This window comes from Polypterus senegalus, chromosome 15, assembly GCF_016835505.1.
Source record: "Polypterus senegalus isolate Bchr_013 chromosome 15, ASM1683550v1, whole genome shotgun sequence".
In the NCBI taxonomy this organism is placed as follows: domain Eukaryota; kingdom Metazoa; phylum Chordata; class Cladistia; order Polypteriformes; family Polypteridae; genus Polypterus; species Polypterus senegalus.
The window spans coordinates 61,340,057-61,357,479 of record NC_053168.1 but is presented as its reverse complement, the minus strand read 5'-3'; the positions used below and the strand labels follow the sequence as shown (position 1 = coordinate 61,357,479).

General features: G+C 38.5%; 1 protein-coding gene across 1 annotated transcript in view; it reads left to right on the top strand.

Moving 5' to 3' along the window:
- Positions 1 to 17,423, top strand: part of scin (scinderin) — a 120,604-nt gene that overhangs the window by 16,848 nt on the left and 86,333 nt on the right. The gene's annotated exons all lie outside the window — the stretch shown is intronic.

Here is a 17,423-nt window from a genome sequence, read left to right as displayed (position 1 = left end):
CCTATAGTGGAACTGAAAGTCATTGAAATACCTTTTAAAATCTAAGATGCAGATTAAAATAAGTGTATTTTTGCCACCATAATCTGTGATTGATCTTCCGTTATATAGGGTGGCCCAGATCTAATTATGCAATGTTCATTACACTATAACTTATTAAGTTTATTACATAGAAAATCACCTGAAAAATCCCGGACCATTGAAAAGTGTGCAAACTGACGACATGAAGAATTGCCTTCGTGCCGAACTGGAATCGTCCCTGCATAAATCAAAGCCATCCAGATGATTTGGATCTGCATAATTAGATCTGGACCACCCTGTATATAGTACCACTATTTTATTTTTTTATATTAAATTTCCTTTACATGCATGACATACAGATTTCTGGGCAAACTATGAATTAATTTGTATTGGCAACCATGTTTGAAGACAATATTCATAGGTTTACCTGGTAAATGTAGCATAGGTCAAAATTCAGTTCTTACTTTACAATCATACAATCCGATTTCTGACCATATGTTCTGGACCTGTAGATAAGGAGGACGCCAATTACCAGCAAGACATGCAAGTTAGGTGCATTGGCAATCCTAAATTGTCCCTAGTGTGTGCTTGATGCGTGGGTCTGTGTGTGTGTGTGTGTGTGCCCTGCAGTGGGCTGGCGCCCTGCCCGGGGCTCCTGCCTTGCGCCCTGTGCAGCTGGCATTGGCTCCAGCAGACCCCCATGACCTTATGCTAGGATACAGCGGGTTAGAGAATGACTGACTGACTAAAAGAAATATAAGTTTCACAGTCAAAAGATGCATTTACTGTATAAAATTCAAAGTGATTTATCCACTGCCCCATTGTCCTGCAGGAGCTTGGCCTAACCTAGCTGTGATGTACCTTCATCCAGAAGATGACACTGATAACAATAAAGCAAGTTATCACAATCCACATGAAGACTCATTCTTTTCTGACAGATTTTGTAAACTTGTGAAGTTTACCTTTTTGTAAGGTCCTTTTTTTGCAAGATCAGGTCACTAGGAAGAGCAAGGCTGCCCACTGAATTTGCTATTCGAATGACTGGCACTTTTCACTAAGTTAGCTGTTTTGTCCTTTGTCTTATACTGGTTGCAAGTTTGTAGTACTCATTGGGTTTTGTCACACCTGCTGTAATTGTAGCAATCCCAGTCCTCTAGCTTCTGCCAGTCAGGCTAGTCAGGCCCAAATTTCTCCCTGTGCTTCCTCTGCAAAGTCTCAGAACTTGGACTATGTTCCTGCCAATATGCATACTGAAATCTCATCAAACTCTTCTTGGAAGAGCATTGGTTGGATTGGTGTCTCTAATCATCAAACCAGATGTTTGGACTACAGTATGTGCCCAAATTGGCTTAGAGCTCCTGTAGTGCTGAATGTTTGGGTAGGACATCTTTTTGTCCATGGTCATAGTTATGACTTACCGAGAGATCTTTTGGTTTACAATTTAAAGCCCCTCCAATGCAACGTATAATCTGTCCAATGTGTTTTCTGACTTGACGACAATGATAAAGGTTGTCCTCAAACGATGATACTGTTAAGATTTGATAAGAACATTTTGAGGGATTTCTAAAGAGAGTGGACACAACATATTTAGAGAAGATAATGCATCTGGTGCAAGCAGGTCCTTTATTGCTTGCTTGCTGAGCAAAGTACTTTGAAATTGGCAGAATGGTGTGGTACTCAACATTACAGTAGGGAGACACAAAAGTATTTTCCCAATACTGAGAGACATCACTCCTGGAACTTCCAGGGAAAACCTAATGTGACATACTGAATCCAGCCAATGGTCAATCTTTATATACTCAAGGTTTATTATGCTCTGGTAAATTTTGTCCTCACTTGCTTATATGAGAGTTTGCAGGAGTTTGCTAATACCATCTACAAATGTTTTGTGAACATGCTGAAGACTTATAACTGGACCTTATGGACATTTGTAATTATTTTCAGATTCTGAGACAAATGCTAATTACTATTGGATTGCTCTATTAATAGAATAAAGGCTGGTTTGTTCCTTCTAGAAGATGTCATAAGTAAAGGACCATGGTAGAAAAAGAGCAATTATCATGAGACTGAGATAAAGTAAAACCCAGATGCAGAGGTGACAATTCAGATGGCATTTTACTGGATGGTGGTAGTAAATTAGGAATTAACACTTGTCACAGAGCTCTCAATTACTAATTAGTTTATGTCCACATACTCATATTTTGTCATTAAATGTGGGTAGTGATTTAAAGATTGAGGTTTAGGGGACCAGGAATTTGAAAAGAGGCTCCTTCCCAAAACCACTACTCTCTCTCATGGTGAAGAGTTCAAGTATCCCCAAAGAACTTGGGTCCCTCCCTCAACAGGTATACATGCCATGACACATTGGAGGGTGGAGCAGGAACAAGCTCAAGACTCTGTGGCAAGATTATATCATTTGGTGAGTGAGTGTAAAATAAATCTTCGGCACAGTATGGAGCTATTTTAACAGTAAACACTAAAAGGTATTGATGAAATTAAAAACAAATGGACTCTTGCTTCTTTTATGAACTGTGTGATATGACATTCAGTATCTACTCTGTTTGACAAAAAAACAGATGTCATGAAATAGAGTCTCATGCCTGGTGAAAAGGGATGAGGCCTCCAACACAGCCACCAAAGGAAGGCCACTGGCCAACCAAGTAGTGGCTCACCCAGTCCAGCTTACTCCCATCTACAATAGTAGGCTACGGCCTGACTAAGCCCGAAAATGCTGAAACAGTTCTGTAAGGGAGAATGGTCCAAGAGTCCTCCTCAAAATTGTGCAGGTATGAATTGTTGCCACTGGAAGCACTTGTTTGATGTTAATGCTGCCAAAACAGACTTGACCAGTTATTAAAGAGTTTGCTTACATGTTCCACAGCACACTGTGAATATGTAATAGCTGTGTTCAATAAAGGCATGAAATATTATACTTGTGTTATTAGTGTAAGCATGTTGTGGTTGTATATATTTGTGATTTAGATGAAGATCAGATCACACTGCATGACTAGTTTATGGTGAAAACATACTTTTTTTGCCAATATAATTTGCTACAATTTAGTCTTATACATATTCCATGAACATATATTTTTCATTGTAATATCATTATATTCTTAGTAACGGTTCTTATGATATTGTTTGTAATGAAAGACTCCAAACAAAATTAAAAACACAGGTATTTTTTTCTTCAGCCCTAAAAAAATATGAATTATTTTTATTTGATTGTACGAAAACTGTAAAATGTATGTTTTGGAGCCAAATCAACTGTATTGGTCGTATTTTTAATTAACTACAACATAGCTTACTATACAAGCAGTGAAGTGCTACAGAGGTTAGAACTATTGCCTGACATTTCCAGACATCAGGGTTCAAAGTTTGACTTAATAACTCCTTGTGTGGAAATTTCAATGTTGTCCCTGTTTCTGTGTAGGCTTTGGGCAGGATGCTGCTATTTAATGGTTTTTACTAGACTATTTGAAATATAACAAAAAAATGCCAATATCTGGTCTGAAGAACAGTCTTGCACCTTATAAATGTTAAATTTAAGGATAAGAGTACACTGCAGACTAAACATGATTATGCTATATCAACAGAGTACAGGAAGATACGGAAATTTTGATAAGAATAATTTGCAAAACTGGTGTAAGATGAGGAAATGTTTGACCTGTTGTTGCTATTATATTTCCGTATTTGTTTTGAAAGTATTTGAGATCTCTGTGATTCACAAAAATAATGCAGTCTTCCCTAATTTTTATCAGTAGCTTTAACTATCTGATGTCAAATATCACATATATAAAGTTAAACGCAGAGATAAGATTAATGTTTGGTGTCTCAGATGGGTCAATCACTGTTTATTGCTGAGACGGTAAGAAGATGGTGTCTGCTGCACTTTGATAAGTAGAACGGAGCCCTGCTTTCATCCATTCACTAGACGATAAAAGGTGGATAAAGGGGCCATGTGTAGTGGGAGTGGCAGAATTTGGAGAGGTGAGTGAAGTCTGGATAGGGTCACAATTTTTCATTTGGATTAGCCACTTCTGAGCAGCAGAAGAAAGAGACTGGCATATGATATTCCTTGTTTTACCAACATCCCCCTCTTCTGCTCCTTTTACTTTATCCCCAGCACATGGATACTTAGTAATTTGGAGTTTGGACAATCTTCCTCTGTCTCTGTCGGTTTTTCCCCTGGGTACTCTGTTTTTCCTCTTACATGCCAAATGTGCATCTTGGGTTTATGGGAATACATAAACTGCTTCAGTGACTGTGAGTGGACTGCCACTCCATCTTGGTTTCATTCCCACCTTGCATCTGATGGTACTGATAGCAACAGTTCACGTTAGTCCTGAAGTGGTTTATAGAGATAATAGCAATAGTAACATAACAAATTACATTGCATACTATAAGTCTGCTCACAGAGTATGTAGTTATTTTCTATTATAAATACTTTGCAAGAAAGAATGATCAGCAACTTCAAATGACATTCAGTATATCTAACTAGTAAATAAGAGTTAGGGTTGGTATAGCCCAAAAACATTAGCGTATACTGAAAGCATAGCCTCTTATGTATTGATAAGTTATCATTATAACCAATTTCAATTAAACTAATAAAGCACATATGGTATATTGGTACTCAATTTATTGAACATGTATTTAATAACCAAAGCAAAGGAACATTAGAACATTAGAAAACTCTAGACGGGAACAGGCCATTCAGCCCTACAAAGCTCACCAAAAGCTTCCCTTTCCTGAAAGGAAGGCTCCAAACCAGTCCACAGTTCTGACTGTCACAATTGCTTTTTTCGTTTCCCATACATCTTAATGAATATGCCATTTAACATTCTGCTGGTATGGAAATATATGTTGTAGAACAGTGTTTCTTAACTGCAAAAGTGATTTGGGGGGGCTGCCACTGACCGGTCGGTCATGAGTTGCTATTGTTTATAATGGTAGTGTATCGCAAAATGGGTCACTGGTGGTTCTCAAGTGGGTTATGAGTTGGTCGACACTCTGACGATTGCTCTCAGTTCATTAATTGAGACCCACCCGTCTTTGGTGAGTCACAAAAATAATTAAATGAAAAAAGGTGGGTCATGAACCAGAAAGGTTGAGGATCACTGCTGTAGAACACAACTAGCCAAACAGCAAATACAGGAGAATATTCCTTTGTGGCTGGCATCTCACTGATTTATGTGTTCCCAACTTTAGATAACTTCAGTTAATTGCAAAGGCATTCTGAGAGGTCCATGCAGAGAGGCTGGGATTGTGTTGTGGAAACAGCGCATTCATTATTCCTACTGTATATGTAATCATGATTATAGTCTGTAGCTCAAAATGCAACTATTTCTCTCTTAGTTTTGAATCGTTTCCCACAATCCGTCAATTGGACTAACTTTGAGAATGGCTTGATATGGAGTGATATGGTAGACTTCTTGCATTGGTAAGTCTGGATTGATACATAGCAGACTCATAGTATCTCTTAATTCTTCTATGCGTAGAAAATAAACTAGAGTCAAACTTTACATGCAATTTGAAGTTTCATAGCTAACTTTTCATTAAATGTCATCAAATAAATATCTGAGTTAAAATTAGTTTATTAGAACTGAATATTTGAATTGATGTTTCATCCATCAGCCAAAATATTTTAATGTTTGAGCTCTTTTATGTACACAATTTAAGGAAGTATTTGTTACCTCATAAAGTATTAATTTAATGCCATCCAACAGTGAATGCAAACAAAAGTTACCTGATTTTCATGGCAAGCCCTTAAAATAAATTTACTGCCATACATCTTTCACTTCAGTTTGTTAGATATACAGGACATTAGGCTTTTTCTGAATTAGCATAAGAAAGCTCTAAATACTCTTTATCCTTAAGGAGTTGATTCTTCATTCCACTGACGCATTAACTACTAGACTGTATGAGTAAATGTTCAGCACAGTTGGCTTAACTTTGGCCTTATTATATCACTGTACTAACCCATCTAATTTTCAGAGTGTCAGTAGATGTGAGCTTCATTCAGAATTCTTTTTCCTTATTTGCTGTGTCTGCCCATCTTCTTTCACATTTTGTGGTTACACATAGACATGACTTCAATGTGCAACTTTAGCTAAATCATCATGAAACTTATCACATTCTCTTAGAAAGGTTCAGAGACAATACACAGTAGCTATAAAGGAATGTTTTCTCTACCAAGGAAGCCATACCTCTCGTTTTAAATACTTTGTACTGCAGGAGCTCTAATCTGGTAACATTGCTCAGGGGTGTCCACCATTTTTCAGGTGCTCCATTCTTTCATTAGTTTAATTTTTATTCATTTTCCTTATATAAACACACCTTTAGTTTTTATAACATTTACCTAGCTTATCACTGGGTGTGTTTGGAAAGTATAGTTACTCAAGCAAACACAGTAGTTAAAAATATCTCATTGTAAAATATTAAATGCTTCTTTTTAATTATACTGTATGTATCTTTTACAGTTTTGACTGAAATGATTTGCTCAGGCAAGACTGTCTCAAAAAGTGTTATGTAATTCATTATTTATTGAGTCATTTGTAGAGATTATAGGCTTGCAATTAAACTACAGTACATTCAGTAGTTGCTAGGCAAGCTACAAGCCATTAGAAGGTAATAAAAGTTTTTATTAGCTTAAGAATCTTGGTGAAAGGTAAGTATTTATTTGCTGGAGCATACAAATATATATTATATCATTTTTTAAGTTTTAAATGAAAAACACATCTTTTCATTTCTGGTTATTTTAGTGTGAGCTTTAAGAGTTTGAACATACACAATGTTTGCAATTTTAGAAAAAGTCAAAAGCATTAATTGCAAAAATGTTGGCATGGCACAGATGGCAAAGATGAAACTGTGTACTCAACCTAAATTAAACTGACTACACAGAAGAACAAGCACAAGCAATGAAGCGTGCAGCGTACAGTTGGAGTTCCTGAATTGGTAGTCTAATACATTATGTGTATTTTTCAAGTGTTTCAATCTTTAGTATAACTCCACTATCTCTGTAAAGAAAGCAGAGTTTGAAAATTAGACTCTACTCATGAAACACATTTCCAGCATAATAAGGTAGTCCTCAGTTGGAAGATGCAGAATAAAGTACTTTCTCACAGTACCATGTGTGTACGCCCCTCACATTATTACAGTGGTGTCAGCTGTGGGATAGAACCAACTAATGCCCCCAGAACAGAAAACTCAGTTAGCACTAATGCTGGTGGACCCCTCAACCACACTTAAAACTGCTCACTTCAGACTGGGCAGTCTGGTTGTCTCAAACACCTTGAGTGTCCAAGCAAATAGAGTTCATGTTACCCTAATAGATGATAGTTCTGAGAGAAGGGCAGAGTATCGACAGACACGCTCCTTGGGATGGAGATGGGATGGAGATGTCTGGCTATATAAATTTGCCCGTGAACTGAGAGAAAGCACTGTATTCGGTGTCCTCCTGCTGCTAAGGACTATTGGACTTTGTGGGTCGTTGCCGGCAAGCTTTTGAGGTGGCCCTGGGCTTGGATCAGGTCATGAATAGTGTGGCAATCGGGTTTCTTCTGACCTCTGGTGAGTTAAATGGACGTGTGTCTGTGTGGGCCAAGGGGACAAAGCTACTGGTAATGCTTGTTAGCCTGGTAGAGGCATCGCTAAAGAAGCCAAATGTCCTTTTTAGAGCCATACTAATGAGCTGGCATAAGGTGGCTGAATTCATTCATCTGTCTCTCACATCCTCTGGGTCATTACAATACATTTATTTACTATATATACAGTATAAATATATTGTCACAAGAATGATGAAAGTCATTATAAAGGTTTGGGGCAGCCACCCATATAATATATCCTGGCTGCAAAAATGTACTGTATTTTTTAAGAGATGTTTACAAGACAGAGTACAAAACAGAACTGATTATATGAAGCCAAGATGGCGGCTTTAAAGGCCAGGGTAGGAAATTACATCATCCAGGCCAAAGGGGGAAGTGATGTCATCAAAGGCGGGATCGGAAGTAACGTCGTCAGAGGCAGGACCGGAACAGGAAGTGGCATCATCAGATGCGCCGGAACCCTGTGGGATTTCCTGAGAATGGTCTGCAAGGGATCGAGAAAGACAATTAGTGCATCTTGCCGCCCCCTGGTCGGATGTGGAATTGCCATTATTCAGGCCCTTTAGATGACTCCTACTCGCATGTGTGTGACAATATACATATATATATATATTCATTGCATTCGTAGTCTGAGTCCTGACCTGATTGTATGGGTGTTTACCTACCAGGTAACGCATGTGGTTGGTCTGCCATTAAGCAGACATCCACCACAGGGCCCTCTTTCAGTTGCGAGAAGCAGATCGTGGAATGTTGCATAGTTTCCTGGTAGGTAACCACCCATACAATTAAGTTGGGACTCAGACTACGAATGCAATGAATATAATTACTCCGATCTACAGGCTGTCTAATAAATGAACTACACGCCGTGGCGCAGCGTAAAGGGACTTTGTCTCTGACGCTGACATCTGAGGTTCAATCCCCGTAAGGGGAGCAGTGGAGTGTGTATGCCTGATAAGCCCAAATAAGGGCGAAACACATGTCGCGTACTCTTTGCAGACAGTAAACTATGCTATATATATATAGTATATAAATTTATATATTTTATAAATATTTACTGTATAGTTGATTTAAAAATCTAGTGTCTGATTTTTCATTTTGATTTTGATATTAATCCCTGGGGGGAAACTGTCTTTTCACATGACATTTTTGGACCAAAAAACTGTTTTATTTAACGACCCTTTAAGGAGACAGGAAATAGGGAGTTCACTGGCATTACCACCATATCCACAAAACAAAACGATCACGATTTGGATCAGTAAATATGAAATCTTTTGGAACATTAAAACAAGGAAGCAACACACACATTTTCATAGCTCGGGGCTTATAAATAACTTTATTTTTTTAATTAAAACTAAGTATGTCGTGTGTGCGGACAAGACTAGTGGTCTTAAATGATAACACTAGGAAGGTGAAAATCCATCCATCCATTTTCCAACCCGCTGAATCCGAACACAGGGGTCTGCTGGAGCCAATCCCAGCCAACACAGGGCACAAGGCAGGAACCTATCCTGGGCAGGGAGCCAACCCACCACAGGACACACACAAACACACCCACACACCAAGCACACACTAGGGCCAATTTAGAATTGCCAATCCACCTAACCTGCATGTCTCTGGACTATGGAAGGAAACCCACGCAGACACGGGGAGAACATGCAAACTCCACGCAGGGAGGACCCAGGAAGCAAACCCATGTCTCCTAACTGCGAGGCAGTAGCACTACCACTGGGCCACCGTGCCGTCGAAGGTGAAAATTATAGATAATATTATGATTACAATACAATACTGTGGTGTTAAGTGACAGCAAGAATATATATACCATCTTTACTGATCAATAACTCATTTTTTACGATCTAATTGATGCATTGTGTGCCTCTGTTTCCTGCAGATTATACAAAGCCATGTTGATATAATTCATATACAGTACCTCTTAGAAAGAAAGAATTAGAATAAGGTGAAGAAATGCTGCACTATTATCAATAGTGACAGCCTTAAGCAATCCTCAGAAGCGAAACAGGCTGCAGAGGACGTACGCAGTAGCTGCCTATTGCTAACCCCAGTAGACACAATTTTAGGCTATATATTGACTACAATCAAAAGCCTTTGTGCTGTGGAATGTCACACTGCAACATTTTGAATAAACACACTTGGCTCTCAGTATAACCTAAGCACAGTAAAACTCTGGGGATAATATTAAAAACAATGTGCATTTTTAAAGTAGGTTGGAGCAGAATTAAATACAAAGGGCATGGGTGTGTGATGGAAAACAGTAGTGATGCTTTTCTTGTGTGAGTAAAGGGGCACTAAAAATAGGTCAAATGTAGAAAACTGCAGAGCCATCCAAGGCAGCGATGAGCCATTTTCCTCAAGGCAAGGGATTTTTATTGAGCACCATAGCATCATTGACTGTTTTATTGACAACTCAGAGATCACACAGATGCACAGGCCGACAATTAAATTTTTTTAACTTATCCTATTGGAAACCCACACTGGACAAAATGCTTTAATCCATTAAAAATAAATCCTCTGATGTACTACACATGGCCTGGAAAAGGTCTTGTGCTCAAAAATGACATTAACACTAGTGAATGTATCATTGTGGGAATATCTTACTGTGTTTGAGACTCACATCTCTTTGGTTTTTTTTCAGCATGGAATTAAAAATTAACCTTCTTTTTCTTTTGTAGATAGCTCTATTCTAATTTTTTTTATAATGCCTATGTTAACCATATTATCTATGAATGAACGAATGACATTAATCTAGTGCTATGTAGTTATAAAAATTTAGATGATGTTAGCTGTACTTGGTTGTTTCTTCCGTTGTCCTGTGCCTCTGACATTTAGATTAGTTTTTTGTTTTTTTGTTTTGTTCAGATTCATGCTGTGAGAAAATGGTGGGCCACATGAAGCAGGAATAGGGAGATAGGCTAAAGCTAAGCTTGTCCACTTGTTACATGCCTCTATTATGATGTTAACAACAAATTAAATGGGAAATGGCTTTTATAATATTTCTACTGATTTTGCTTCTCAGCTGAAACATGAAGACTTATTTTCAACTGGAACAGAATTTTTCTTGTGAGTCTGTTTGCCAAATCAAAAACTACATTTTGGTTGCTCTTCAATACCGATGAGCAAACACTGCAGATTTCACTTAGCCATGAGTTTGACGAAATCACAGAAATGTTCAAAAACTTTGCCAAAATCCACAAAATGTCAATTTGGCGAGAAGAACTGAATTGGTTTTGTGTGGCCTATGATGGTGCAATGGTGTTTTATGTTTCCCTGAGGGCTAGGTATGTGTCAGCCAGTTACTGTATGCTGGACTGATTATTGTGGCCAAAAATATAATCTGAGCTGTAAAATTTTATTTGAAATTAATGTTAAATGTTGAGGGTATTTTCGTGAATAGAAAACAAAAAGACCATCCTGTATAATCTGCAACAGTTTCCACTCAATTTTATTGTGCATCTTTTAAGAAAGGGCGGCATGGTGGCGCAGTGGTAGTGCTGCTGCCTTGCAGTTAGGAGACCCGGGTTTGCTTCCTGGGTCCTCCCTGCATGGAGTTTGCATGTTCTCCCCGTGTCTGCGTGGGTTTCCTCCCACAATCCAAAGACATGCAGGTTAGGTGGATTGACGATTCTAAATTGGCCGCGTGGGTGTGTTTGTGTGTGTCCCGTGGTGGGTTGGCACGCTGCCTGGGATTGGTTCCTGCCCTGTGTTGGTTGGGATTGGCTCCAGCAGACCCCCGTGACCCTGTATTCAGATTCAGCGGGTTAGAAAATGGATGGATCTTTTAAGAAATAAAGTGGTTATGGAGGAAAAAACACATAATTGCAACAATGAAGTGGCCAAATTAATGGTATATGATAATCATTACATTATCAAACAGTCCTAATTCCAGCTCCATTGTGTGTGTACAGTAGTGGTTTCAGTAGACACATAACCTGTTGCAATGATGTCATTATACATTCAAAAAGAATAATTCTCACCAGAGTAATTTATTCCATAGAGGTGAAACATGTGGATCTACAGTCCTAAAACAAAATATAAATGAAAACCAACTTGAAGATAAGGAGCTGCTGACACTTCAGTTCCTGAAAAAGTCATAATCTATTTTATTACTTCTGTTGGCTCATTTAGAGCAAACAGAACTAACAAATTCTTGACCTAATTACCAGCTTGATTTAATTTTACTAAGTAGTGGTCTTCAAAGAAGTATTAATATCAGTATGTTAAAGAAATCTGATATTTTCAGCAGTTTTAACAATGTAGATCTTCTCAATTATCACTGAGCATTTCTGTTCCTTGGGCACTCTTGCGTTATTTATCTTGCACTTTGTCTTTCATTCCTATGAGTTATCATGTTTGTCTGCTTCTCAAATGTTTTTATACAGGATCCCATCTTGTTTGTCAGTATCGTTCAGTATGTTGTCTTCCTGTTCTTTCTCGTTCTTTGTCACTTTATCGTCTTCTGTGAATTGCTTGATGTTCAGCAGATGCCACTGCTCTTTTTTATCTTTCTGCCATTATGGAAATTATTAGCGGGTTTCTTAATCACTTTGCTGTAAACACACAACCAATGGTCAGTTTGCCATCATTTATGGCCACTAGGCTGCCACTAGCTAAATTTTTATATTCAGGATCCATGTTTACTTACCTGCGGTGGGCTGGCACCCTGCCCGGGGTTTGTTTCCTGCCTTGCGCCCTTTGTTGGCTGGGTTGGCTCCAGCAGACCCCCGTGACCCTGTAGTTAGGATATAGCGGGTTGGATAATGGATGGGTGGATGGATATTTACTTACTTGTGTACTTCACCACCTTGTTTTCTTATTCTTTCTTGATCTTCATCATTTAATCATCTTTTGCAATGTACCTGATGCTCAGATAATGTCACTACTGTTCTTTTTCTTTTTGCCATCATTGTGGTCATCGCTTGGTTCCTCACTCACTTTGCTATAAACAGTCCAACCTTAGTTCATGACCATAAGGTAAATGCGACTTAAATGTTTTTGAACTTCCAGAATAGATCAGGTCATAAGATTTCGATTATAACCAATAACAAGGTTCTAGCCCCATTAGTTTGCGAGTAATCACATGACAGTCAGTCAGGTATTGTTAAAAAAATGAGACTGAGCTGTATTAAGTTCCTTAAAATTAACTAGATCTATTACAATCTCTTTAAAATATTACAAGTTCAACTTCAAATTTGCCTATTTTAACCAAATGGCCAATCTATCTATTATTTGAAACCAGCTTTTCCATCATAGTGTTACAAGGTGATATAGACTATCTTTACAACACAAGGACCAGCCATGGACATGATACCTATTCATATTTTTAACACTGGGTCATTAACAGAGAACAGCAAAATGACACACAGTCAGTGACCTCCCTAGAAAATAAACTCAAGTGCAGTGATTCTGTTTCAGATCGGTTCCATCCACATGTTTCAAAATAACTTTTTTCCATTATTATTTTGTGCTACCCATCTAAGACCTCAGCATTAATGTTTGCAGTGCACCCACCATTCAATGCATATGTCTCTGTTATATTGCATTTGGTATGGAATTGTAAAAGTACTGCTAATGTTGGTGATGTGCCATCTTTTGGAATGACCAGGATATAGCACCCAGACAGACACACAGACATGTATCCTTTTATTATGGTTGATGTACCATATACATTATTATTACTCAAATATCCATCACTTTTGTTTAATGTGATCAGTGCACCGGTCATGAATCCTTTAGACTTCTTTCTTGAAATGGGAAAGACCTGCAACCAGTCCAGTGGCCTTTATCACTTTCTGCCGCTGGTGGAAAAGAGGCATTAGTGGAACATTCCAAATTCGAAGATTTGTGCTATGCAGGCTCCTGGTATTGTTATGAGAATAATTTACTTGTAATGTGTTCTTAAATAAAAGCTTTTTAAAAAAATTCTGCATCCAAAGATTTGTTAGAAACAAACTAATAAGTTTAAAAAAATGGACATCTGATAAACAAATCTTACAAATTATTACTGCCAATGAAACATTTTTTCTTCTTGCACAGCCTTTGCCAGATAAATGTTCTATTGAAAGCATGTTGTAAAGTAGCAAAGATATGCTGCATGTCTGATCAGTTTTAGACAAACACATCAAACCAGGTGTACAGTACAAATCTCAACCCTCATCTTTCACTGAGGGATTTTGAAAGTAATTCAGGTGACACTATAAACCACAGATTGACAAAAGTCTTCCTTTGATCAGTTAAAAATGTATTTTTATAAAATAGCGAACCATCAAAAAATATTTAAAAAACAAAAAATGAAACTGTATTAATATAATGACTTATAAGGAAGCTGGGCATCATGGTGGCAGGAGGTGCCATTCAGATTATGGTTGGGGAGTTTGCAGATGCCAGAAGTATGATCCTGCTTACTGTCAGACGTGCATGGCACTAGCACAGAAAGAACAGACATGTAGAAAATAATTTTTTCAATTGTTTGCATGGTCTCAAGTTGACCGTCAAAACATCACACGGTGGTTAGTGCTGAGTTGCTTTGTCAGATGATGATGATATCAGAAGGTACTGTATCACAACAATCTAATGTCACTTGAGATAGACCAGACAGCAGCATCCTGACACGCATGCACATCAGAGGGTCACCCTCCAAGTTCCTTCCAGATATATGATACACCCCGGGCCGAGAGGGAGTGCAACCGATAACTGTCTTATCTTCTTCTTCCTCCACAATGCAGAAAAAAAAACACCTAATAAAGGCAACTGACTCCACTCCTCCAGGTCTCTGGGCCATAAAAGTGCAACTACCTGGAAGGAGACGTCACTTCTTACCCAAGCAACCAGAACAAAGGAGCTTCACTCTTACCTAACGACAGATGAAGTAGTTGTGACTGAGATAGCCTCTTAGCATATTTTGCACATAGCAGTATTTTGTGTTTCATTCATACGCCATCCAACATTATTGTTTTGTTTAAACCTTTGGGTAAATGGGAATGGCTACGTTGGTACCCCAAAATCTATCCCTATATCAGCCTGTCATTCCCTTGGATAACCACAATCCCGTTGTTTGATTCTTGTAATGTGAGATGTGCATGAATGTGGTAATGAAATGCTATGATTTAAATATCTATTGAAATACCTTTTTTTGAGTAGTGTAGTATTTTTTGTTCCCATTGTAAAACAGCAAGCAAATTAGGATTCTTTTTCTCAAGTAAAATGAGAAGAGCTAGAACTGACAAAGGGAAGTTGTGTTCCACCAAAGGATGACGTCCATTCAGGCATATCTTGTTTTGAGGTTCTAATTCAGTTTAAAGTAAAGATGTGCTGTTGTGGCTGCACTAGCATTGTTTTTTTGGCTGGGGTGTAATTTTGTAGTTTACTTATTTATTTTAATAATATGGTGCAATGCTGGATTTAAAACTTTTTCAATTAAATGTTTTTTCAATGCAAATCATTACCTGATTATTGCATCATCAGTCATTATTGTGTTTTTTATAAAATGCCAAATTGTATTTTTTATCATTTAATATTTCAGCATGAATTATTGGACCTATCCTAGAATTGTGACCCTGGGGGCTTATTATGCATCAGTGTTTCCTACAGCAGTGTTGTTTGGAGATATGGTCTCCTGATTGACTTACCAGGTCAGGTTGGGGAGCATGCACTGGTACAGCGTGTTGCCGCACCCACTACATGACAAAACAGCTTGAGATCCTGGTTGGCAACCCCTCAGGCTGACACGCAGTCCAGTTCCATCCCCAGAAATAACAATCTATCTGCCACAGCCAGGTGTTATTTGGGCATCCCCTTGTCCTGGTCTTGGCCTTCAACAATGAGAGTCCTGTGAGCCAGATCACACTCGGGGATTCGTGCCACATGGTCATAGTGCTGTAACTGATGCTTTCTCACAATGAAGGTAATGTGTCTCATTCGGAACTCTGTGAGCAACCACTCTTTCAACACAAAGTCAAACCAGCAGTACCCAAGTATTCCCCAAAGAGACACAGTATCGAAGAAGTCCAGTCTTCATCTCAGGTCACTATATAGCATCCATGTCTCAAAGCCATATAGAAAAACAGGAAGCACAAGGACTGTAAAGACTTGAACCTTCGTCCTTTTGCATAGACATCGGGAACACGACACTACCCTTTCTAGAGACCTCATGACTCCCCATGCTCTCCCAATCCGTCTACTGACTTCATAGAAAGGGTCACCAGAAACATGAATGTCACTACCTAGGTAAGTAAACCTCTCAACAAGGCTGACACTCTCTACACAGAGCGACACACACTGCCGATGGCTGTGCCCAAGGGGTCATTAAAAGCCTGCATCTTGGTTTTCATCAAGTACACTAGCAAGCCCAGACATTCAGACTCCTCGCTCAGTCTCTCGAGAGCCCCGATCACATGGGTAATTCTGGAAATATTTTGGGGAGTGTGATTGGCAGGAACAGCCTGCCTGAAGTGGGCTGAAGTTGTGAATTGATAATAATTTTCTGTGCTAGACATATCGCTTTGAGGAATTTGTAAATCCTTTGGATACACTGTCCACAGATGAGGTAGTGCCAGAAGCACTGGTTGGGGATTGGGTCCTTCTCTGCAGCCACATTACTGATTGAGATCCAAATGGAAATGTTGAAATCACTGGATATCTGAATGGAGAGAGAGCCTAGTGTCTGTCTGACCTGGGTTGTGTTTACCATACTTAGAAAGAGAACAAAAGGGTGTGTTCCAATTTCAGAGGACTCACAGTAGGCCTCTCCTGGAAAAGAGTGGCTTGTTCCTTGAAGAAAAGGGGAGAGCAGCTGCCCCAAGTGCAGAATTTCAAATATTTCTGGGTCTTGTTCACCAGTGAGTATAGAGGTGATCATGACATGGACTAACACATTGGTGCAGGTTTAGCAGACATTGTACTGAGCCATGGTGATGAAATGGGAGTTAAACCCACATATAAAGCTGTTCATTCACCAGTGAGTCCACACCCTCACCTATGGTCACAAGCTCTACAAATGAGATTTTAGTACAAATACTCAAAATTAGGTTCTTGAATAAAGTTGCTGGGCCCACTCATAACGAAGATACACAAGGTCCTCAGAGTAGAACTACTGCTTTTCCAGATTGAGAGGAGGCAGTTGACGTGTTTTGGGTATAGGATGTCCCCTGGGAGGAGTACAAAGCTGGACTCACTTGGAGAAGACTGAGAAGCACACCCATGACACCCTGGGTAAAATTAATCTTTTTTGTTTTTCCTTGTAGGATCTAGGTATTCCCTAAAATGTTCTGGGTTTAGTTGTTGTAGACAGGGGCTTCTTCTCGGTGGATAGTTACTGCAGCCCTCTCTAAGAAAAGAGAAAAGAAAATGATGATGATGGTGATGAATTTATTGCAGATAGTATTTTATGTTGAAATATTAAATATTAGCTAGAAAGGTAACACAATATTTAAGACATTTCTTGGCAGGACAAAAATGTATCTTATACTGCTGCAAATACAGGGCTAATATCAAGATGTTTTTATCAAGGGTGTATGTAAAATAGATGTCTAGATACAAAATATGTGTGCCCCATTCTTGTGCAGTTTATTTTTAAGTACATTTAATTTTACTAAAAAACATTTGAATTTGAGAACACATTCTGACTCATATCAGATTTTCCTTGCCAGACCATATTAGAATAATAATTTGCATGTTGTGAATTGTTTATTTAATTCTTAAAGCTGTATTTAACTTGGCTGTTTTAAGTAGTAATATTTGTACTTTATTATTTGTACTTCCTTATTTACAAACCAAGCCTTAATGTATTGCATT